The 23,372-nt window shown below is 48.6% G+C and overlaps 1 protein-coding gene and 1 long non-coding RNA gene across 5 annotated transcripts in view; one reads left to right on the plus strand and one right to left on the minus strand.

Moving 5' to 3' along the window:
* The window catches only part of LOC138832533 (uncharacterized), a 104,402-nt gene that overhangs the window by 74,803 nt on the left and 6,227 nt on the right, over positions 1-23,372 (plus strand). Inside the window, exons 3-4 of the long non-coding RNA XR_011373578.1 lie at positions 6,206-6,395; positions 12,896-13,030. This is a non-coding gene — a long non-coding RNA (uncharacterized lncRNA). The remainder of the gene's footprint in view (positions 1-6,205; positions 6,396-12,895; positions 13,031-23,372) is intronic.
* Kcnj6 (potassium inwardly rectifying channel subfamily J member 6) overlaps positions 1-23,372 on the minus strand; it is a 193,471-nt gene that overhangs the window by 66,754 nt on the left and 103,345 nt on the right. The gene's annotated exons all lie outside the window — the stretch shown is intronic.

Genomic DNA, 23,372 nt, shown 5'->3' on the forward strand with positions numbered 1-23,372 from the left:
AGGGTGTGCATCCTGGAGAAGTGAAGATCGTACACGGAGCTGGCATTACATTCTAATCCGCAGGGCTGCGGCAGCACATCCAGACTTCAGTAGTACCCACTCCTACTGGGCTGGCATGGAGTTGAGGGAAAGGGTTGCCGGCATGTTGCCCTAAGTCAGAGGAAAGGGGCCACCTGTTAGGAGGACAGACCAGTTGACATGGAAGGTGTTGCGGGCTCTCAGGCTGTGGGATGATGGGAGTTTGGAGAAAGGAGGAGTAATTGAAAAAGAGTTGGGGGATTGCTGATATGTATGTGCAAATATTTTCCTTCTTAGTTTGGAAGCTGTGACCATTTTAGCCAGCTGGTTCACTTTTTCATTTTTCAAGCAGTAAGCAAGCACATGTCAGCTTTCCACACATCACCAATAACCCAATTAGTGCCTGATGGGAAGTTTTACGTAGATATGCTGGTGCTGTGCCCAGAGAAGGGAGGAAATAGCTTTAGGAAAATGTGAACTGAGAGAAGTCTGTATATTTCTGGCTTTGGTAAATATATAAGCCTTATCCATTTATTTAAAAGTGATTGAAGAGTTCTCAGGTTTAAAAATCTACAGTAATTAATCAAGTGTCAGGATCCCAGTATTAAAGAAAAAAAATCATGGTCTTCCTTTGAAGCACCAACAATGGGATTATCTGTCAATCTGCTTTTTCTTGCCAAGTGAATTCCTTTAGAAGGGCTAGATTAATTCTTTTATGGTTAAATTTTCCCCTCTCCTCCCCTTCTTTTTCTGCCCATCGCTAATGGAAATCAAACCTCCGGTGGCTTCTTTTTCTTAAATCCTTGTCCCTGTCAGCCTCTCCATGGTATCAGAATGGTTTAAATTGTGGAGATAAGTGAACATTAACTGAATTAGTTCATTTTGTTGCTATAATGAAATATTTGAGGCCGGACACCTTATAACCAAAAGAAGCCAGTTTAGCTCACTTTTCTGGAGTAGCTAGCATTACGGTCTTTCAAATAAGTTTCTCTTGAGAACAAGTTCACATCCCCAGAGAGCTGTATCAGTTCCTTCTGAGTTCCCAATGACCCTCTGCTAGGGTCTACTTTTTCAAGGTTCTATACCACTTGCCACATGGAGGACCAAGTTACCAACCCACAACCCTTGGGGGCCCAGTCAACTGTATCTAAACCATATAGCACCAACCAAATAAGAAAAGCAAAGGCTATTTAGAGCTGCTGTAACACCAAAGTCCACAACCACCATCTGCAGTTAGTGGAGACGCAGAGAAGGCAGGGGAGGGGCATGCTGTGGAGTGGAGTGGGGAAAAGTCTCTAGGTATGCCCTGATGGAAGCAGTGGCCACTGGGAAGCTGTAGGCGGGTTAACTGGAAGTGAGCCTTCTATGTGATTGGTTGGGGGGAATGTTTGGTTTTCTCTGATTGGTTGGAAGTAAAGGAAGCGGCCAGTTATCAATCATGTTCTTATCTTGTTGGGCCAATTGTTGAGAAGTTACCGTTGAGCTTCCTGGATTGTCCCTAGAGGTAGCAGTCTGGTTTCTTACACTTATGATTCACAGAAGGCTGGCCTCCTAGGTTATGTGTTGTAGATTAAGGATTGGTTTCCTGGACAGGTGGCTTCAGGTTATGGGTTCAAGTTCTATTTTCATACATGGTCTGGCCATGTCAGTCTTTCAGGATCGTTGTTATTTTTAAGTGGCAACAAAGCCCTTGTGTTTTTGTTCTGAGTTAAGAAAATAATGTATCCTTAATCACCTCAGAAAAATACGAAAATAATATATAACTATAAATAACAAAAGTAAACATATAAATGATATAAAATAATACATGAATATAAAAAATATCCTTAATCAGGCAAGAAAGAACCCTATATGCTTGCTCTAGAAGTAGTTCTTGTTTTCTTTGTGTGTGTGTGTGTGTGTGTGTGTGTGTGTGTGTGTGTGTGTGTGTGTGTGTGTATGCTGGGTCCTGGAGCTTGAGCTCAGGGCATGCATTGCTATCCTTGAGTTTCTTTTGCTCAAGACTAGTGCTCTACCACTTGAGTCACAGTTCTACTTCTGGATTTTTTTGAAGTAGTTTATTGGAAATAAGAGTCTCACTGGCTTTTCTTCCCAGGCTGGCTTTGAACTGAGATCTCCAATCTCAACCTCCTGAATGAGCCCCACTGTCTGGTGCGTGTTGATTTTTTCTTTTTTCTTTTTGGCCAATTGTGGGGCTGGAACTCAGGGCCTGGGTGCTGTCCGTGAACTCTTTTGCTCAAGGCTAGTGCTTTACCACTTTGAGCCACAGTGCCACTTCTGGTTTTCTGGTGGTTAATTGGTGTTAAAGAGTCTCATGGACTTTCCTGCCTGGCCTGGCTTTGAACTATGATACTCAGATCTCAGCTTCCTGAGTAGCTAGGATTATAGGCATGAGCCAGCTCCTACTGATATTTTATTTATTTATTTATTTGGGTCCAGTCGTGGGGCCTGAACTCTGGGCCTGGGCGCTGTCCCTCAGCTCTTCAGCTCAAGGCTAGCGCTCTACCACTTGAGCCACAGCACCACTTCTGGCTTTTTTCTTTTTGCTTATGTGGTGCTGAGAAATCGAACCCAGGGCCTCTGGCATGCAAGGCAAGCACTCTACCACTGAGCCACCTTCCCAGCCCCCTACTGATATTTTAATGAATATCTTTCTAGATATCTCTGTGATTCAGCCCCTCAAGAAACTCCCATGATTTCAAGATAGTCAATTTTCATCCTGACTGCCAAATGACACAGCCCAATATTGGCGATGATGTCTGAAATATAGTAGAGGATCAGGAGACATTGTCTGAATGAACAAGTTGGTGGATGAGTGAAGTTACATGAATTTGTGGATGTGTACAATATACACACTTACATATAAGTCATGTTGACTTTTAAGTACCTGCTATCATGTGAGTGTTTCTTCTCTGTGACTCATATGGAAACTGAATTTCCATTGTTGACATTGCTGGGAGGTGGAAATGTTCAGCAGTGAGGAGGCCAGGCTCTGAATGAATGAATGAACTCAGTGGGTTCCTTACACAGGGGTTGACTTTGGTATCCTCTTTTTCTTGTTCTCTCTCTCTCTCTCTCTCTCTCTCTCTCTCTCTCTCTCTCTCTCTCTCTCTCTCTCTCTCTCTCTCTCTCTCTCTCTCTCTCTCTCTCCTCTCCTTTTCACTATTTCTCCACAGCATAATCTAGAAGTCTTTTCTAGATGTTGACCTTCCATCTTGGTCTTCCCAGCCTCCAGAACTCTGAGAAATAAATTTCTGTTCATTATAAATCTCCTTGCCTGTGCTATTCTGGTTTAGCAGCAAGAAATGGACTAAAACAATACCGACCCTTGCAAACAGTGCAAAACACATACTTTCCATGGTGTAGCCACAGAAGCCATTAGAAAACTCGATGGTTGTTTTTTGGTGTGGCCAGGAACACTTCCATGTAGATCACCTCCATTCTCATTTCTCCTGGCTATAATTCCACCAAGATTTCTATGGGAAGTAAAATGTTACACTCTTCAAAGTGTTTTGAACTTTTTTACCCCCAGGAAAATTTATGTCTTACCCAATCAATAGGGGAGCCATAGTTCTCTATAAATAACGGATAGAGCAGAGGCCTTCCCCCATCCCCCCAGATGAGTTAATTAAGGAGAAAAGACTGGGAAGTCATCCAGATGGTTGGATACACTGGAAAGAAGTAGACATTCAAAGAAAGAAATCTCAGATTAGTCACAAATGGTATCGGTTTCCCCACACATCATGCCATGTTCTTTGCGAGGAGCAAAGAGTAGCAAAGTGTCAGAGCTCTTAACACAAATCATTTCCCAAAGGCTATCTGGTACTCCCAGTAGTAATTCATGAGAGGGAAGTGGAGGTTAAGTAGTTGCTAACCTGAGGACCAGCCTTAGTAACTCAAACTCTGCCAACACAGCCACATCCTGAGATCAGGATTATTTGGGACCCTTGTCTTAGAGGTAACGGCAGGATGATAGTTCCCGGATTACTCTGAGTTGTAGCCATCACAAATTAGGATCCTGGATTTCCAAGCTTCTTTGTAGGGTGTGTGTTAGAAAAAGAGTAATGGCCCTGACAATGTCCACCTCTTGACCCCTGGAAGAATGCACACATATGTTACACGGCTAAAGGGGATTTGGGCTGCAGATGGTATTAAGGTTGTGATTCAGAAGTGTAAGACTATGCATCTGTGATACCAAAATGGTTATAATTTGATGATTTAAAAATTTACTTTTATCTTTAAGTAGTTGTATGGAGTTGCATTCAACAAAGTAGTATGTTATTATTATTATTTTAAATGACAGCAATAGAGAATCCAGGGCAGCAGGAAGGTTCAGTTGAATTCATCTGATACACTTCATGCGTCTACTCTCTGCCAGATCCTGGGCTCAGAGCTGGGGTCCAGTGGTGAATAAAGATATCTGACCTTCAGGGGCTCTGAGATTTGAAGAAAAAAGAGGTGCATACAGCCTGGTAGTGTACCAAAGGCAATTCTAGTACTAACGTGTTTCAGTCCACAGGTGTGCTATAACCAAATGCCATAGACTGAACAAACATTGGTTTCTTATGATTTAGAGGCTGAAAATCCAGATCCAAGTGTTAACTTTTTTCCTGGTTTTCAAGGGGCCACCTTTCAACCAAGCCTCACAAGCCAGTACTTGATGGTCAGTTTCATAAGGATACATCAACACATCATGAACGCTCCATCCTCATGATCCCAGTCACCAACCAGAGGCCCACCTTTGAATATCATCATATTGGGATTTAGGGTTTGGAACATGGGAATGGGAAGAAGGTAGACAAGTTCTTTGGGGCAAGGTAGGAAGGGTTAAGAAAGCACGACTAGATGTAGGTAAATGAATAATCAGAGGTTCAGCAACGTTCCATCCTAGGTCAGCACAACAAAGTACAGAGATGAAAGCCACTCCATTCTTCCAGCGTCCTGGGGTTCTGAGATTCATGTGAGTGTGTTCTAGCAGAGAGGGCTGTTTGCTCTGTGGATTATGTATCTCAGACTCCCCCTCCCTCCCAAGACTGCGAGAAAATGTGACCTATCACAATTGTTAAGTATTAGGACAGGCAGGCTTCTGGAAAGTTCTCTTAACTTGCCCAAGGTGTCTTCCCTCATATCCTCTAAAATACTCACTTTACTCTGTAATTCAGAGGAAGCTGGGGAAAAACAGGAGAGGGAGCATGAGGTCTCCTAAGACCATGAACTCAGTACTAATGACAGTGCTTGCTGCATATTAGGAGCCTGAGAAATCTTCCTTGGATAAACAAAGATACAATCTCCCTTTCTTCAAGTTTATCTATTTGGGATGGTGGTTGGTATGTTTTACAAGCTCTCTAAATTGTCTTTATCTTAAAAAGTCTTAATGATTAAAAAAATCGATCATTATTTCTAAATGGGTTCCAGATAAAAGTTAATACAGAGTTCTAATTCTAGGATCTGTTCACTGTTTGATGCTGGCTCAGTCCTATCTTCTTTTAGATGTTTCCTGACATTTGGCTCTTCCTAAGATAAAACTAAAATCTCTGCTGTAGCACGTTTTGTGAGGTGTGAAATCAGTAGAAGACTTTGACGACTGTGAAGCACGCCGTGTAAGCCCCAGTGGAAGCTTCCAGAAACATAGGATGTGATCTTAGATCCACAAGAGCATAAGAAGAGGATGAGGGGTCGATGCAGAGGGAAAAGACAGACCTCCAGGACTCGAGCAGTTTAAAGAAGGCACATCTAGGCAAGACAACCAAGAAACTGTCTTTTTCCCTTCCTAAAGTGTCAGGTATTTTCTTTGCTTCCCTGGAAGAGGACCAGAAGGGATTTGTAAGTTGTCTGAGAGGAGATCCTCTTTTCTTTTTCACAGTCTTATCTGTGAAAGGCTAAGAATGAGGTTGTTCTAAAGAGTTGAAATCTTGGCATTTGATTAGAAAAAGCTAGCAGAGCATAAGATCTGGAGAAGGGAGCTAGGTTGTAGTGTACGGAGCTGAGCTTGCATCCATTATGTAGGGAAGGGTCGGTGTTTTCAGTGTGGAGAGGAAGAACAAACCCAAAGATGCTGTATGGTATGGACATGTCCCTTCAAAAGGCTCACAGTTAGAAGGCTTGGTGCCGAGCACTGTGGTATTCAGAGATAGGGCTTTGGAATGACTGAGGTCTGCATTCATCACTGTGATAAATCCCTTGGTAGGTTCACAAGATGACAATATTATTGGGAAGGAGGGCCTCGTGAGAGGAAAGAAGTCACTGAACAAATCATCCAGCTTCCTGGCCACCATGAGGTGGGCAACTCTGCTCCTCCATGTCCTTTTACTATGACGTCCTGTCCTCACTGCGACCCCAAGACACCAGGACCCAGCTGACCAGGACTGGATGAGAAGGTGAGTCAAAAAGAATCCCTCCTCCCTTAACTTGTTTACTCAAGGAGTTTGTCATAGAGATGAAAAGTTTGGCTGCTACATATACCACATTCATTGAGAATAATTATGCTATGCAAGAGAGAATGGAAGTTGCCGACAGCATTGGGGTTATGCCACTCGGGGAGGGTATCTTGGATTATCTAGGAGGCCCAATGTCATCACAAGTGTACTTGTTAAGTAGAGGAGAGAGGCAGAAGAAGGCAAGCCAGACACATGAAAAGTGAGAAGGACTTGATCCCACACTGTTGACTTCAAAGATGGAGGAGGAGGCGGCCCTGCGAGAGGGATGTGGGAAGAGAGAGGAGACTGGACACAGACTCTTCCCTGATTCCTCAGGAGGAAATGCAGTCCTGCTGACCTCTGACTGAAGCTTGTGTTAGGGTTTTGAGTGCTAAGACCTGACAGATAATAACTTTGTGTCATTTAGGCCACCAAGCTTTGAGCAATTTGTTCAAGAACACAAGGCAATATGGGTATTCTTGGAGACCAGGGCATAGGGCGGAGTCTGTGGGAGACACAGGGCCACATGGGAGGCTTCCTGGGCGTAGAGTGGTAGCTGCATGCGCCCACAGGAAACCAGACCGAATCCAGGAACTGTTGCATAAATCTTATACTAAGGATGGTTAGGCTATTTGTATGATGCTGTAGAAGAGATGGCATCTCTCAATCTCAATGTAGAGAAACAGCTTTCCAACCCTGGACTGCAGATGTCCACAGCCAATTTAATTGGATGTAGGGAAATTAAGGGTTGAAATGTGTTTTACACCTGAGGATGATGAGTGGATTCCCAGCTGCTACCCTCATTAAGATCTCACTAAAAGAATATGGAAGTTGGCGCAGAATCGCACTTCTCAGACAAAGGACAAAAAGAGCCAAGTTTCCACTTGTGTTTTAGACAGGGTGGGAGAAGTGGAAGGAGTGGGGACTATGATCACCGGTTTCCTGGATGGGACAGAGAGAGATGTTGAAATGGATATTAGGACTCTGTCACTGGGAGTCTCACCATTGCTTTCTGTTCATCCTGAGCTTGAATCTGTGTCTGTGGAGACATGACAAAATGAAATGTACTGGTGATATGAAGCAGAAGTGCTCTAGTCACAAAGGCCAGGTGTGAGCACAAAGCATCAAGGTGGTTCAAGGGAGGGCGGGCAGGGGTCTCCCGCCCCTGCCCGTGGGCTTGGCTGAGGTCTGACCGCCTCTCCATGAACTTGCAGGCTAGATTTACCCACTCAGTACAAATTCACACTTGGCCTTTAGCACGCAGGACAAATGAGTGGAGTTGTGTGCTTCCACCGAGGTGCTGAGTGCTACCACAGAAGTACCGAGCCCAGACCTCAGAGCCCCCTGAGCTGTTGTAATGATGAGGGGAAGGTGCTGGCGAAACTATGGGACAAGCACAAGGACCACAAGGTCATCCTGGTGGTGGGCTGCTTTACTGTGCTAAGGACAGTCAGTCCTGAGAAGCCAGCGGGTCCTTGACCTTCAAATTTCACACATACACACACACAACACACACACATGCACACACACACAAGTGCCATACACATACATATGTGTACATGTGTCCATTTACAATCAGGCTTCTGTAGAGGTTCTGTGTCCAAAGATTCTATTCATCAGGGATTGAAATTAAGAGTGACAACATTTAGCATAAATTTTGACATCCACCAATTCATCAATGTCCTGTTGTTCCTGAGGACTACAGGGGTGTGTGTGTGTGTGTGTGTGTGTGTGTGTGTGTGTGTGTGTGTGTATTTGGATGTATATATATATATATATATATACTCTTGTTTATATAGAATGCAAATACCTATACACAGATACTTTCTGAGCCAGAGACACAGATTTTAGAAATGTATAAGACAATTTCCATAACTCCTTAATGTTTGAGTTGGTCATGGGGTATTTCCTAGTGAGTAGTAGGGATTGAAACACTAGATATGCTGACTTCCTCCTGGATGGTCGTGAGGACATCTCAGCCCAAAAGAGAGAGGAGAAAGCGGGCACTCGTGACACTTTGAGGCAGCTGGCGTTGTACACATAGCAGATCCACGATGGACTTTACTGGGGAAATAGCTGAGCAGAAAATAAGTGTGTGTGTGAAGGCTGGTAAGTATCAACATAGCCTGGAGAAGCATCCTGTACCTGTGGTCAGGATACTCCCTCTCCCCTTTCTCCCCGCCATGGGCAGAATGCTTCCTCTACCCCCCCCCCATTTCCTGTGGGGGCAGGACACTCCCCCCATCCCGCCAAGGCCCCCACAGGGACTGCTTCATGAATACACGTAAGCTGGAGATGTCACTAGAATATGAGATGGAAACTTCTGTACCCAGCCTGAAACCCAGCTAGATTTAGACTCCCCCATGTCTAGTGGGTTCATCGTTTAGCCCTCTGTCCATTTGTAGTTAGGAAATGTAACAAGGACTTGGCTATTTGGGTTTGCAGGTCCTGATACTAAGTAATTTCTACTCTGCTAGGATTTCAAAGACATTTGAAGACATTATTAGAAGGTGGAAAACAGTCTGAACTGTGACAGTCAGTAGAATTAAAGTGGAGCTACTGTGTCAAACCCCAACAGATGAAGCAAAGATAAGCAAGATGTCATTCAAGAGGGGGGTCTCAGACACGCACATAAGAGTCTCTGATGACAAGAACTGACCACAGGGACTCTTCCCTGGTCGCAGCATGGACAATGACCGCAGCAGCTTTACATAGAAAATACTTCTCGTAGGGCTAACAAGTACCTATCCGTCCTAAGATAGATGCCACCTTTATTATGAGTCCTGCAGCAAAGCATTATTGCTTCAAAACGATTTATGTAACCCTTGCCACCATTCTTTCAACCCTCCCCTCCACTCAGGCCCTTTGAGAATATACACAGCTACTCTGGTGTGCACCTTACATCGCAATGCAACTTTCAAACTCTTCTCTTTGAAGACTCTTTCTGTTATGTTAGGTTGACATCAGCAAGTCCCCTGGCTTGCTGCAGAAATGCAATCTACTGTCTCTGCTGTAATATGATCTGTTCAGCCTGGGATATGAACTTCCTTCGGAGAGACGGTACCTGAGTGTATGATGCTTGTCAGGACACAAGTGCCCCCTCCTCGGTTTGCCCCTTCTCCGGCCAGCAGTGCTGCTGGAGCCCTGTGAGCTGATCCCACTGCAGTGCTATCTTGGGAGAGGCAAGAGCTGGGCTAATCCAGTCGCAGAGCGGGAACCTTGATCTGTGTAGCAAAGACATTTGTGTTGACAGATCTAAAAAGTGCTTTCTTTTTCTTTTTTGGTAGTATAAGTGACAAGAATATGCCCTGCAAGTAGAGCAGAAGCTGTAAGAATGCATTATATATTTTTTTTTACCAGCACCTCAAATTTGGCAGGAATGGAAGGCTGCCTAGAGCAGATCTGTTCTTATACACCCAGAAAAACCCTTGTTTCGTATGACAGAGCTAACAACAGAGCCCCTGCGATGAGGCACTCCAGCTTGGATCTGGCTTTTATGACGTCCTTTGAAGCAGCTAGCGAGAATGTTGGGGGAAGAGAGCATTCTTCGGGGACAGGAATAGGCTTTCTTTTTGAGGGGACTGTGTGAACAGGTCTAAGCAAAAGCAAGAGACAGTCACACGTATGGAGAGAAGACAAAACCTTTGCTCCTGCTCTTAGGAGCATTTGCTAATGGTCTGATCTCTGCTTGGAAAGTGTTAGGCCTAGAATAATTCACCACCGAGCTGTGGTGTGCGCTGCTCCACACTGCCGGCTATTTTATTAACACACTGCCCAAGGTGTTCCCTGAAGAACTGCTAGAGGTGGGGATGTTTCTCACCTCTCTTCTTGGTCGAGTGGTGCCCAAGGGAAGGGCAGGGGAGTGGGAAAGTGGGGGCGGGGGCGGGGTGGGGGGCTGTTGTTCTGCTTATGTGCCTGTTTGCACACTGAGTGCCTTGGGAATGGAGTGCAAGTTTTAACATCCTGTTTCGCAGTGGGTTTGCACTCGCTGAGTGCAGTGAGACGTGAGAGAAGTGTTTTTGCTTAGCAGACCCCGTGGGCTGGGGGGAAGGGCGGGCAGCCCGCTGGCCATCAGTGTTCCGACTCTGAGGTTGGGCTTGCGCTCCAATCGCAGTGGTTAGGAGGGGCTGCAGGAAGGTCCAGACTAAGCGCAGTGCAGACACTGTGCGCCCCTCACACGGAACGTGTGGTGGTGGCCCTTTAGAATACCTTCCTTGTAAATCCTCACCAGAAGGGAGAAAGAAGTAGAAAAACGAGGGCCGCGTCCCACACCCAACGCCGTGGGTGCTTTCACGCCATCCCAGGGATAGCATTTCCCTGATCTGTGTATCATCAGGCCGTAGCATAGTCCGCGCTCGACTCACCAATGTATTTTTGGTGAATGAATGAAGGAAGGAGGGAGAGTAGGAAGACAGCTCCACTCTGTGAAGCAAAACATGAAATGCAAAGGGTGCATCCGGCATGAAAAACTAGAGTGGATGGCGATCCTGTTCCTGTGCAGACACCAGTCAGCCTTCAATCACTGCAGAAAGTGATGCTGCTGGACTCAGGGACCTCTGGGAATATCCCTCTAGGATCTGTCATGGTTCACCCGGTGGGAAGTGGTAAAGTGGCTGTGTGGAAGATGGGCAGCTCTGTGTCATCCTGGGACTTTGTCCTAAAGATCACTTCAGAGGGCTTTTCCAGCAGAAGGAGCCCACGTCACCCCTATGGTCCTGGCTGCTTTGATCACCCCTGGTCGATCTGGAAGTGAGCACTTGGCTAGAGAGGAAGCCACAGCACCTTAGGAAGCGGAGAGATGCAGATAGAGCCTCTGTGTGTGTGTGTGTGTGTGTGTGTGTGTGTGTGTGTTTGTGTGTGTGGAATTTCTATGTGGAGAATGAAACATAAAAGTCACAGAAGCAGCAAAGGCTCAGAGGAGTACAGAGAGGAGGCGACAGGAAGTAGCTTTGAGGGGAGGCGAGGTACCGAGGGAAAGCCAAGAGCAGTGTGGGCCGACAGAAGAACAGACTGAGATGCAGGGCCCACAGCACGGAAGGCGCACTCTGCTGGGTTGGCAGAGCTGCCTTAATGCAGCCAGTGTGTTTTTAAATCCCGAGGACCAATGAAGCACCTGTTCCCAGGAAATAGATTTAAACAGAGTCTCCGTGACTCAGGATGGCCGCCAGGGCTTCCTGCAACCCCATGGAGCTCAGTTCTCCCAATTCAACGTTACTAGTTCCCAGATACAGGCAGGCCTTGATGATGCTACTCTGAGATTTGTGATGGTAAGATTGGATGTGCTGCGGGGAACAGGGGGAATTCAAGCTAGGGTACCAGAAAAATCCACATCCTGGTATATCCAAGGCAATAGAGACCTAAACTGCTCACGTGAGATGCAGGACGAGGTCCTCCAGGAGCAAGACAGCACAGAGAGCAACGTGGTTGAGCAGGGGGTGAGGGGCAGACTGAGGGGGGAACCCTGGGGCGGAGGGCTGAGTATTGATGGGGTTGGATGCAGGGTGGAATGAATGCTTCTTGTGCGTCTGTGCTTGTGAGCGATGAACGCCCTACGGGGCGTAGCGGGCTGAGGAAGGCAGTCTGCATCCCCGCAATCTGTGTCTTCCCGATGCCCAGAGGCGACCAGAAGAACTGCACTTGACCCCGGTAAGCAGTGGAGGCCCCAGATGGTACTTCCTGGCTCGGAGGCCAGCTGTGTGATCTTAGATTTTTCCCCGAGTTCCCAGAGATCAGAGCATTTGAGGGCACATCTGGGGCTCTTCCCAGGAACCACAGACCTCTGATGAAGACGGGCTGCGCGGTGAGAAACGTCAGCCAGGCGTAAATCGCAGAGGGCGACAGAGTGCTCTGTACACACAGAGAGGACGCATCCCAGCCTTGGCAGCAAACGCAGGCTGCATCTGGAGGGCAGGTCGCCCGGGGACCACGGAGCGATCGCAGGTTCTCAGGGAGGCCCTGCGCCTCGTGCCCCCAGGGTCATCTGCAGGGATGGCAGGTCAGGACCTCCGTGCAGTGGTGAAAGAAGATAGCTCACAGATCTCTGTTCTTTCTCCCTTTCTTCCCCTTCTTCTTAAATCGCCATTGTCAGTGGCTGTCACCTGTAGGAGAGGATGCTGCCAGAGAGTCAGGCTTTGTAGACCAGCCTCCACTGAGTGATCCCTCCCCTCGCATCCTCCTCTCTTGCTTTGGAATCAGGCTGGGATCTGTAAGCGTGTGCACACCGGCTGACTTTCCTCTGCAGAGGGGGCTCCTTTGGGAGTCTGGGATCAAAGGTGGCTGACTGTCTTGCATGTTCAATAACATACTGAAGGTACCACAAGCGGCCGAGACATAGTGATGGCTGTCATCTGCAAGCTCAGACTCCACTTTCTGCAGATCAGACGGTCAGTGCTAGAAGGAATTCCCTTGGGGGAAAGAAAGCCTCTGCCAGGCAATACTGAGGGTTTTTTTTTTTGTCCCAGGTTTTTTTAGACTACTGAGGACTCCTCAGAAAGAACAGTTTCCGGGGCCCAGAGAAGATGAAGCAATTTAACTCTCAAGGGATGCTAGAGTGAGCAAAAGCCAGCCAGCTTTTAAGAGACCATCACGATGCTGAAGTGAGTAAAAAGGCCATTATCACGATGTTTCTTTGCGAGCAGAACGCGGATCTGGTCAGGTTAGCCTGAAGCCTGAGGTATGTCTGTCTTTCTAATGACTGACACTTGGTAGTGCCTCTTGAATGTCACTTAATTAAACGAAGGTTTAAGATGAAACAACAGAAGCAGGATAAGTGGCTTCGTCTCCTGTCTCCTGGTGTGGCTCTTCCGTTTGAAGACTATGGGACAGATGGGGCAGTGCACCTAATGTTATCCTCAGCCTCAGCCTACCTGCCTGCCAATGGTGGGATGCCAGTGCTGATGGGTGGGAATGACTGTACAAGCAGGAATGGGAGGCATGCATCGGAGGAGGGGGGGGGACTGACGTGGGGGAGGGAGCCTGGCTGCCATTGCTGGGACATTTCCTGTCTCAATGTGTGGGGTGGAGGAGGGGAGACCTTGAGTTGGCTGGGCCTGTGCCAGCCTAGCAGCTCAGACATCTGAGGATTCTGAGGATCAAGCATCTCAGTGGAAGGCAGTAGCACCAATTCCACAGGAAAACTGGCTTGAGGAAGAAGGTTAGTTTCTCGAGGACCCCAGGAAGACCGACTTCTAAATCAAAGAAAAGAAGTCTGTTGCTATCTTAGTTGATCAAGCATCTAAATAAACAAAATTTGCAGGAGTAAGGATTACAATAAAAAAAAAACCCAAATGGAATAAAAAAGCACTCAGCTAGCTTCTATAGTCCACTATTTCTGGAATGTCTATACTGAGTGGCAAATGGGGTGGGGGGGAATCTACAAATACCCAGGCAGAGGCTGTCAAAGACGGCCAGAAAAGGTCGTGCCCGGGATGGATGCAAGGCTTTTTCTGTAGACTCCTTTCTTTGTTATCTTTAACTCCTGCAAATCTTCAAAAGCTTCCTGACAGCTTTTCATCTGGAGTTCAAAGTCTTACCAACCCCCCCCCTCCAATACCAAACAAAACCCCCCGCAACAACCCCCCAAACCCCCCAAATCCATCCCTCAACCCCGGAGAACAAAAAAAGAAAAAAAAAGCATGATCTGTCGGGTTGTTTCGAAAACAGAAAGACTGCTTTGGGAAGGCGACCTGTGTGTGCTTTGTTATGGAAGGGGGAGACAGGAAGGTCTGGATATTCACACGGGAGGGAGAGCCGTTGCCAGGCTCCGAGCTGTCAGTGCCGTGGACAGCTGTGAGCTGCCTTCTGTGATCAGCCAGCAGAACCGTCACCCAAAATAAACAAAATGAGAAAAACTGACTCAGGGGAAATCAACTGTCCCATAGGTAATTATTCATTCTGTGGTGGGAAGGAAACCTGGACATTGCTTATCATAAACCTGGGAAGTGTGACTCATCCCCGACGACCCCAGGGATCACAGACCCTACCCTCGGAGAGTGGGAGGAGCCTGGGGCTGGCTCAGGGTCCTGGGAAGGGGGTGATGTACCTGGGCTGGGGGCTCCACCCACCTCCTCTTTCCCCACTTGTTTGAGGGGTCAGGCTGCTGTCGATCCCACTTTGTACGCTGTGTATTGCACTACCGGGCAGCTAAGCCTAGGAGCACGCCATAATTCAGGATCAAACACAACGGCACTGGGGATTCTCAAATCAGCCTCAGATTTGGGTCGGGTACCCCCACATTCATTTACTCCAGAGACCTGTTTTTCAGCTTGGGGTTCTACCTCACAGTCTCAGTGGGTCACAGGTGTCAGGGCTGGTCAGGGGGAGCCCCTGGATTGGATGGGGGGGCACACCACAGGGGACAGTGGTAGAGGAAGCTGGGGCCCGGGAGACAGGCTCTGGCCGCCCCTCTTCTTAGTGCTCCCTGGCACAGACTCTGAACCGATCGATGGTGTCACCGTGGAGCTGGATGGTATGACCCAGCCAAGAGGCTGACTTCGAGCTCATGTTTACACAGGTGAGAGTGTGTGGAATTATTAGTGGCTGTTTTGAGAGATGATAATGACCCCAACTCTTGTGCACACTACCTCACTTCCTCCTCCAGGCTTTTTAATTTCTTCTTTTTTGGGGGGCAGTGCTGGGGTTTGGACTTGGGCTTCTGGCTTGCCAGGCAGGTGCTCTACCATCAGAGCCATGCCCCATCCCTGTTTTAATTTTGTTACTTTTCCAATAGGCTCTTACATCTATGCCTGGGTAACTGGCCTTCCTCCAGTTAACGAGCGCATGCATACTTCTAGACTGACAAACCGCCTCTCCAAGAAAAAAACATCCCTAGTATTTGCTCTTTGCTGGTTATTTTAGAGAAGGGAAGGAGTCTCATGGACTTTTCTGGCCTATTGATCCTCTGGATCTCGGCCTCCTGAGTAGCTAGTATTTTATACGTGAGTTACAGGAGCCAGGCTGTGACCTCTTCACTCACGTTCTCTTCAGAGTCTGGAGAGTGAGGGCGGAGTCCAGGTGATGGAGAGAGGCACTGGGCCCAGGGCTGGCCAGAAGCCTCTTGAGCCCTCAGGGCACAGAGGCAGAGATGTGGCCTATGGCTTGCTGGTTTTTCTCACATCTAAGCAGGGTCAGACTTGCTGCGTGGGGATGTCTGCTGCTGAAATCTGCCTGGTGACAACATGAGCACCCTCTTCCCTTCTTATTGGCAGACCAGCTGGGTCTATCTGAATACTTCTCCACCCCTAATGGAGACAGGGTAGGCCAGAAGGTTTACAGACCCTAGGACGGCTCTCTAAGCATGGGCTGGACTGTAGGAGATTCTCCATTTCTTTGAATAGAACTCCCCCAAATGGCAATGTCGCAGCTGGCACAACTTCAGCCTGGACTTGGCTTTGAGCCTCAGCATCCCGCACAGGGAGTGTCCCCTCCAAAGCCACCCTGCGGGAGCTGCTCTAGAACAAAGGTGACCACAGGGCCTGTGGACAGCAGCAATAACCAAGTGAGAGTGGCCCTTCTGGACTTTGTGCTATGGATCAGAGCAGATAACTTCCTGCCCAAGGGCTATAGTGAAATGAAGAAACTGAGTCCCACTAATCTTGAGAGCGTTGCTCTGGGTGAATCGCACTGGCTGGGAGCCTCAGGGAGGAAACTCCAGCTCCTCCTCTCAGCCCTGGCTCGGTGGGACTGGCCTGCAGCTTTGCCCAAAGCTGAGTGCCCTGAACAAGAGGCCCCGGAGCCTCCCCTGAGCTCCATTCTTGGTGTGTGTGTGTCCACTGGCGGCGTGGGCCACGTGGGCCGGTCCGCGGGGCTCCTGGCTGCAGGGTAGCCATTCCACTGCCTTTTGTGAATTCTGGGGTCCCCTGGGGAGGGGACTGGAAAATGCCAGTGCCTCAGTGCCATGGGAGCCACCAAGAGCTGGGGCGCAGGAGGGTGAGGGGGCGGCGGCAACAGGGCCACGTAGGCCTGTGCAGAACTCCCCTGTGGACTGAGAGGAGCCAGCCGTGGGGAATGCTGGCCGCGCAGGGGCAGGCCCTTCAAACCCAGGCAAGAGGAAGGAAGAGGCCAGAGGTACCGCCTCTCGTGATCACCCCACCCAGAAGCCCAGCCTCACCAAGACCACAGGTGTATGGCATCGGATGATAGATCTGACCTAGGAGGGCCTTCCCAGCGTTTCTGGGGGAGCGGGAGGCCGAGCCCCCCCATGGTGAGCTGTTTCCCAGGGTCACACCCCAACTGCTGGCACATTCCTACCTGGCTTGGCGGCCTGCCCTGCACAGGGGCCTGCGGAGCCCTGCTTGGGCCCCCTCAGGACGTGGAGGGAGGGGTTGGGGGTGGGTGGGTTTAGAGGCTTCCTGTGGCCAGGAGGTGATTCCCTGAGCAGCAGGGGACACGCTGCTGCCTCTGCTTACATCCTCCTCCCCTTCTTCCCTCTCCTGGCCCAGAGGAGGCCACGGAACCCATGCCACACACCCCCAGCCCACATTCCAGCGGGGCGGATGGCTGTGTGACATGAGGTCCGAGCAGGTTCACCCTCTGCCCGTGGGCACGGAGATGTCCACGCTCTGCTCCTGAGGGCTTGGACAATCCCAGACTGCACCCCAACGCATCCAGGCTGCTGTGCCCCAACCCAGGGGGTTGCAAGGCAGATAACAGTACCCCTAAGCAAGGGGCTGGTCATGGCTGCTGCCAGTGTCCTGGGAGTTTCCCAGCTCTGAGCACATGGGATGCCCCATCTACATGCAGTAGGAGGGCCCTGGGGCAGATCCACCCCCTACCACCCTGTCTCAGAGGCCAGATTCCTCAGGTGGGCCTGGCCTGCTCCCAGGACCAGCAAAGGGGGAGGTGGGAGTGGTGTGGGAACAGTGCCAGCTGAGGTTTGAGGGATTGTGGCACATGAGGTTGGGGTGGGGAGTGGTTAAGGGGCCGGGTGAGGGCCATGGAAGCTATGTCTGCCCAGGGATATTTGGGACCTTTTCTGCCTCCTGTCCCCATGGGTTCTTTCCAATGTGATCCAGATTCACACGGACCCCTGGGGGGAGTGTCATGATTTACGTGATCTCCTACCGTGCCCCTTGCTGAGACCTGTGTGCCTAACTGAAGAGAGATCAGGTGACTCGTGGAATTTGTCACTCCTTGCTCCACCCCTCGGAACTGTATTAGCCGGTATTGTGTTGCTAGAACAAAACACCTAAGACTGGTTATTTCATAAAGAAGAGGTTTATTCAGCTCACCATTTTGGAGCGTTAGGGATATGGTGCTACCCTTTGCTCAGCTCTGGTGAGGTGCCCAGGACCCAAGATATCACACCGGTACCAAGTTACATGGCAAGTAGGAAGCCAGAGGCTAGTGAGTGGCCAGACTGGCTCCTTTAATAACAATACATTTTCTAGGGCACAGATCCAGTCTGAGGAGACTTGCATTCATCTCTTTTGAGAATGTGACCACCAAGGATCTAATTTCATCCTATCAGGCTACGTGGGCAAAGTCTAGACCAGCTCAACACCACCACACAGGGGACTGTGCTTCTAACCTGCTGTCTACCTGTCATCTTGAGAGAAAGGAGCCACGCTGAGCCATTCCAGGCATGTTTCAAGGTCAGCGGTCCTTTCATGAATGTTATTTCTCAGAACCACGCCCAGTCACTCTCCAGATCTTGACAACTTAGACAGAGGCTGGCTCTTGCCTGAGGGTGTCTGGAGTCCACTGGACCTCCTGCTTGGTGGTCCTGTGCTCACCACTGGGGAGACCTGATCCTGGAGTTATTTGCAGCCAGACGTCATGATTGCCTCTTGAGCCCCATCCTATCCTGCCCTGCCAGACTGTTCGTACTGAGTCAGTGGGGGCAATCAGAGAATGAGCAGCACCGGTCCACGAGGCAGAGGATTTTTAAAGAGGTGGTTGTTAAATGCTGCTATGGTTAAAAACAAAATTACCCAAACTTATAGATACATTAATAATTTTAAAAGCAAAGGTCCTGTTAGATCTGCCTGGGGGGAGCAGCCCCCTCCCCCCTTCCTCTTCATGAAAGACAGCACGTAGCCTTGCCAGAAATCACCTGCCTGAGACTAGTAATCACCTGACTATCTATCACCTGCCTGTGAGTCAGCACAGGATCCCAGGCTCTGAGGTCACTTCCTCATCTGCTGAGGTCACTTCCTGAACCGCCCCAGTCACGCCTCCTTTGGACAGTGAGAGGTTCCCTAGACTCTAAGATCACTTCCGCATCCGCTGGGGTTGCACTTCCGCTGTTCCCTATAGAATCCCACTCACTCACAGTCCCCGCCCTCTTTCTTTTTCTTCTCTTTTCTCTCTGTAGGCCTCCATCTCGTGCAAGCCTGCAGTTCGCTCTCCCCTCAAGAAACTCATTTCTGCCTGAACCATGTGGTGGTCTCCTTTCGGCAAACCCTACACTATGCACTAGGTTTCTGTCCTCTTATTTAATGTGTTGCAGTTCTTTTTTGTTGTTGTTGTTGGTTGTGGGGCTTGAACTCGGCCTGGGCACTGTCCCTCAGCTCTTCAGCTCACAGCTAGCGCTCTACCACTTGAGCCACAGCCCACTTCCAGTTTTCTGAGTGGTTTATTGGAGATAAGGGTCTCACAGACTTTCCTGCCCAGGCTGGCTTTGAACCATGATCCTCAGATCTCAGCCTTCTGAATAGCTAGGATTACAGCCGTGAACCACTGGCGCCGGCGTGTGTTGCCGGTTTTGAGGTGAGTTCCGGTTCCGTGTCTTTCATCTGTATGGTGGAAATTACGCATTGTTACATGTGATCTCATCACCCCTCCCCCGCAAAAAAATCTAGGCATCCTGGGGGTATGTATACTTGGGAAGTTGTCAGACAATCCAGTCTTCCCAGGGAGCCAGGCCCACTGCTGCTGTCTTGTAGAAGAGTCTCAGTGTCCCTGCCAGGAAGAAGGTGTCTCCGGCAGTTGCACGGGACCTGCTGTAGGGGCCTGGCAGGTGAGGATAGCCTTACGCATTGGGGACCCTGCCTTTCCACCGTTCAGCCTGGGGACCCTAGCAGTCCCCCGCACACCCTTGCCCACTTCAGACAAGCAGCTGCTGTCTGCGTGCTGTTTCTCTTGGGTTATGTAAAAGCCATTCCCACAGGGCAGGCGGGCCCAGGACAGGTCCTCTCGGGGCATGAGGCATCCCTGCTTCCTCCAAGATAACTTGAGGCCCCCATGGCCTCAATCCAGGCGTCAGACACTGCCCCTACGTTTTCCAGGGCAGGAGGTTATATAAATGACGGTGCTTTGCTGATTTAAAGCCTTTGTCTCACGCCATACGTAGCCATCCCTCCGCACCCATAGGGGATTGGTTCCAGGATCCCTCATGGACGCCACGCCCCACAGTGCTCTCATCACTCGCGCACATATAGGCAGCACAGTGCTTGCCTATCACACAACACATCCTCTACCTGCCCCTGCCCACCTGCAGGTGGCGTCTACTAGCTCATATGATATCGGTGCAATGCACGTACTTTTAACTGTATTACTTTGGGGGTAATGACCAGAAAAAAAACCTCTGAATATATTCACTACAAACACATTTTTTTTCTCCCCAAATATTTCTCATCTGTAGTTGGTTTAACATGAGGATGTAGAAGTCATAGAGAAGGAGGCTGGTGAGGATTTACACACTCAAAGTTTGTCTGAAAGGAAAACCAACTCTCCGATCAACAGAGTGCATTATTACAACATGTAGCTGTTGAAAATACAGGTGAGTCATAGGTCCTAATTCCCCTCTGGGACTGAGAGCCAAGCCTCAGGTCAGGGAGGTCTTGTCACTGCATGATTCAGGTGCAGTTGGTTTTAAGGGACTTTCCACAGTAACTTTCCAAAGTAGTAGGCTGAGAAAATGGAAGCATGTGAGCCATTATCAGTAGAGCACTAGGGAAACAAGGCAGAGGAACCAGAGGGGAGATGTTAGCCTGGGGTGAGCAGAAGACACATTTACAGAGGTCAAGCAACTGACACAGGTAAACCAGAAACTCTAGAGTGAAGCTCAAGAGGCAGAACAAAAATTTCATCTCCAAACGGAAGCTTTCCATGAGTTAGAGGTGATGTTGTACCCAAGACTTTCTACAGCTCAATGTTAATGTTTCAGGAATTTTAAGTGGTAGTTGTTAAAAACTCCACTATCGTTAGAGCAAAATTACCCACACTGGCAGTTACACTAATAACTTTAAAAGCAAAGGTACTAAGCGCTAAAGGTTTCCACCCTCTTATTTATCAATGTTCTTGAGGTTAGTTCCATCTCTTTCATCTGTACGATGGAAATTCTGTGTTGCTGCCTGTGGCCTCATCTCCTTCTCCCCCCCGCCAAAAAAAAAAATCTGGGTTCTTGATGTTACTTGCATAGCCATAGTTGGCATCATGGGGGGTTGTCAAACACAATGCATCAAGGTTTGGCAGGTTGTTTTGTTGATTGTTAAAATGAGTTGTTCTGAATGAGGTAGTTTTTGCCCTTGGAAGATGTTTGGCAATATCTAGAGATGCTCACGGACAGAGGGAATGCAGATTGTACTGGTCTCTCATGGGAAGGAGTCAGACAGAGATGCTAAACACATCTTAATGCCTGAAACAGTTGTCTGCTAGCCCATGTTTCCCAAGAGCTATTTCAGGAGCTGGCTCCAATGGTTGACAGTGCTAAAGGTGAAGAACTTCGATCCAGATAGCAGAAAGTGAGAGACTTGCTGGCAGTGTGAAGTTAACTGAGAGGTGGGGCATGACCTGTACCCATTACCGCATGGATAACACACATGTGCACGTGAGAGCGCACACCCACCCACACCGAGACAGTATTATTCCATTAGCTGAAAACTCTCGTTTCAGCAAAGGAATTGTCACTTTTTTGCTGTTACACCCATCCTCATCTTCTTCATTTGACCAGAGGGAGAAACTCACCAGCATTCAGGTTGGAATTCTACCTGAATATATCAGCCATGGGTGCAGGCTGGCTAGTGAAAGTCAACAAAAGCTTATTGTATAATAACCAATTGGTTATGTGGGATTCACAATAAAATTTTTATGTAGGTGATTACTTATAAATAGACCAGGAAAATGCCTGTAGACCAGAAAAGTGTGTGTGTGTGTGTGTGTGTGTGTGTGTGTGTGTGTGTGTGTGTGTGTATATGTATATGTATATTTGTGTATGTGTGTGTGTGGTCTGGATTATTTTTTCCTGAAGAGACTGCTGATAAACGTTTAGCAGCACAGCCCTAGCCAGAATTTGCAGAGTTATGTGATTTTTAAATGTAGCGTCCTCATTCTGTATCCCACACAATATGTTCACAGATTTCGCATCTAGAGAAAGTACAGTGTCATTCTGGGAGACTGTTTTCTGGGAGGACCGGGGCAGGGCGCAGGACGAATGCAAATGTGTGCGTAGACCACGTTGCTCCCGGGCAGGGGAGGGGGTAGGGGGCGGGAGTAGGAGAAGATGCTTCCTTCGCACTGTGACGCTAGTTGCCACCCCCTAACTATCCACTCCAGGGACCTCTCTCCAGTGCGTCATGCCAGCTGTTTGGGGGACAGGTGGGTTGTCACTAGACTTACAAGGAATGGGTTTGGGGACAGAAGGGAAGGGGGTGGTAAGAGTAACTGCCTGGAGTTTTGGCAGGATTTCGATCATGCATTTCATCTATGAGATGCCACCACGTGCACCCAGGATGGAAGTCTAATGGACCTGGCAAGTTTTGACAGCAGGGGTAATGGGAAATTTCTGGACGTTACGAGTCAATAGGTGGCAGAGTCTGCACCCGAAAGCCCATGAGGCTGAAGGAACTCCACAATCAGAGAAAAGGCCCACTACACCAAGGAAAGGAGAGAGGAAAGCTTCATCTGATTTCACCCACAAGGAAGCGAAGGAAGTGAAGACCAATGGCTTGTGAGTCCTGGATATTCTGAGGCTCTCCATGCCCAACAAGGTGCAGGTTAGCACAGGACATCACACAGGAGAATCTTACACCTGATAGCTTTAGGAACTGGGGACCCTGTATGATGATGTAAGTGAGAAAGACAGGAGACCAGGGACTGAATTCATCCCCTCATCCCAGGGAAATTATAAACGTATCATTCGCCTTTATTCATCACTATGGGATGGATCATCCTACAGATGATATTGGTTGGGTGGCAAAAAAGCTGTGGAATGGTCATAGGGATTATCTTAGAGACCTCTGATTCAGATGCCACCCTCAACGAAGAAGAGAGTATCAACAGAGATGGGGCCCATGAAGGAGCAGGCTATCTGGGGACATCCTGGATGCAGGCTTGTTGTCACCCCTTTCCATCTGCCATGAGAAGGTAGGAAGGCCAAGAACTCCCCCCACCCCAAAAGAGGTGTTGGTCAAAAGCATTGTTTCTTTTGTCTTTCCACAAACAAAAAAAGCCCTCCAAAACCCAGAACAACCCCTCCCCCCAAAAAAACCCACACAGCAGCTGCTGTTTGGAAAATTCTGAGATGAGAATTTGATTTTCATGTTTCTACTAAGGGTAGATTGATTAGATTTCAGCTTAAACCCGTGTTTGTGTTTCATATACGAAAGCTGGAAAGTAATGTCGTCTTGGAGGGAGATGGAGAAGCCCGAAGGTCTGTGGAACTGGAAAAAAAATATATGGGAACTGGAAAAAAAATCTTTTTTAGACATGTGGGCAAATTCTATTTCCAAAGGACTGGGGTAAAAAATTTTAATTTAAAATACCGTAGGTGGCTGTGTGTGGATTTTTAAAATTTCGAGCGTCTGTGTGAGTCATCTTGAGTTGTCTGACTTTTTCTTCCCTGCCACATGTCAGCCTGTGGGTCCGTGTGGTTTCTAGAGCTGGTCTTTTGAGGCCACGCTGTCCAGGTCATGGGCATGGTAGGTAGGGGCCACTCACTACCTGTGACACTGCAGGCCGCGGATTCTGTAATCTTGGGAGCAAGGGCAGCTGGGCATT

Source organism: Dipodomys merriami, unplaced genomic scaffold (assembly GCF_024711535.1).
Source record: "Dipodomys merriami isolate MVZ:Mamm:240054 unplaced genomic scaffold, mDipMer1.0.p SCAF_2, whole genome shotgun sequence".
Taxonomy (NCBI): Eukaryota; Metazoa; Chordata; class Mammalia; order Rodentia; family Heteromyidae; genus Dipodomys; species Dipodomys merriami.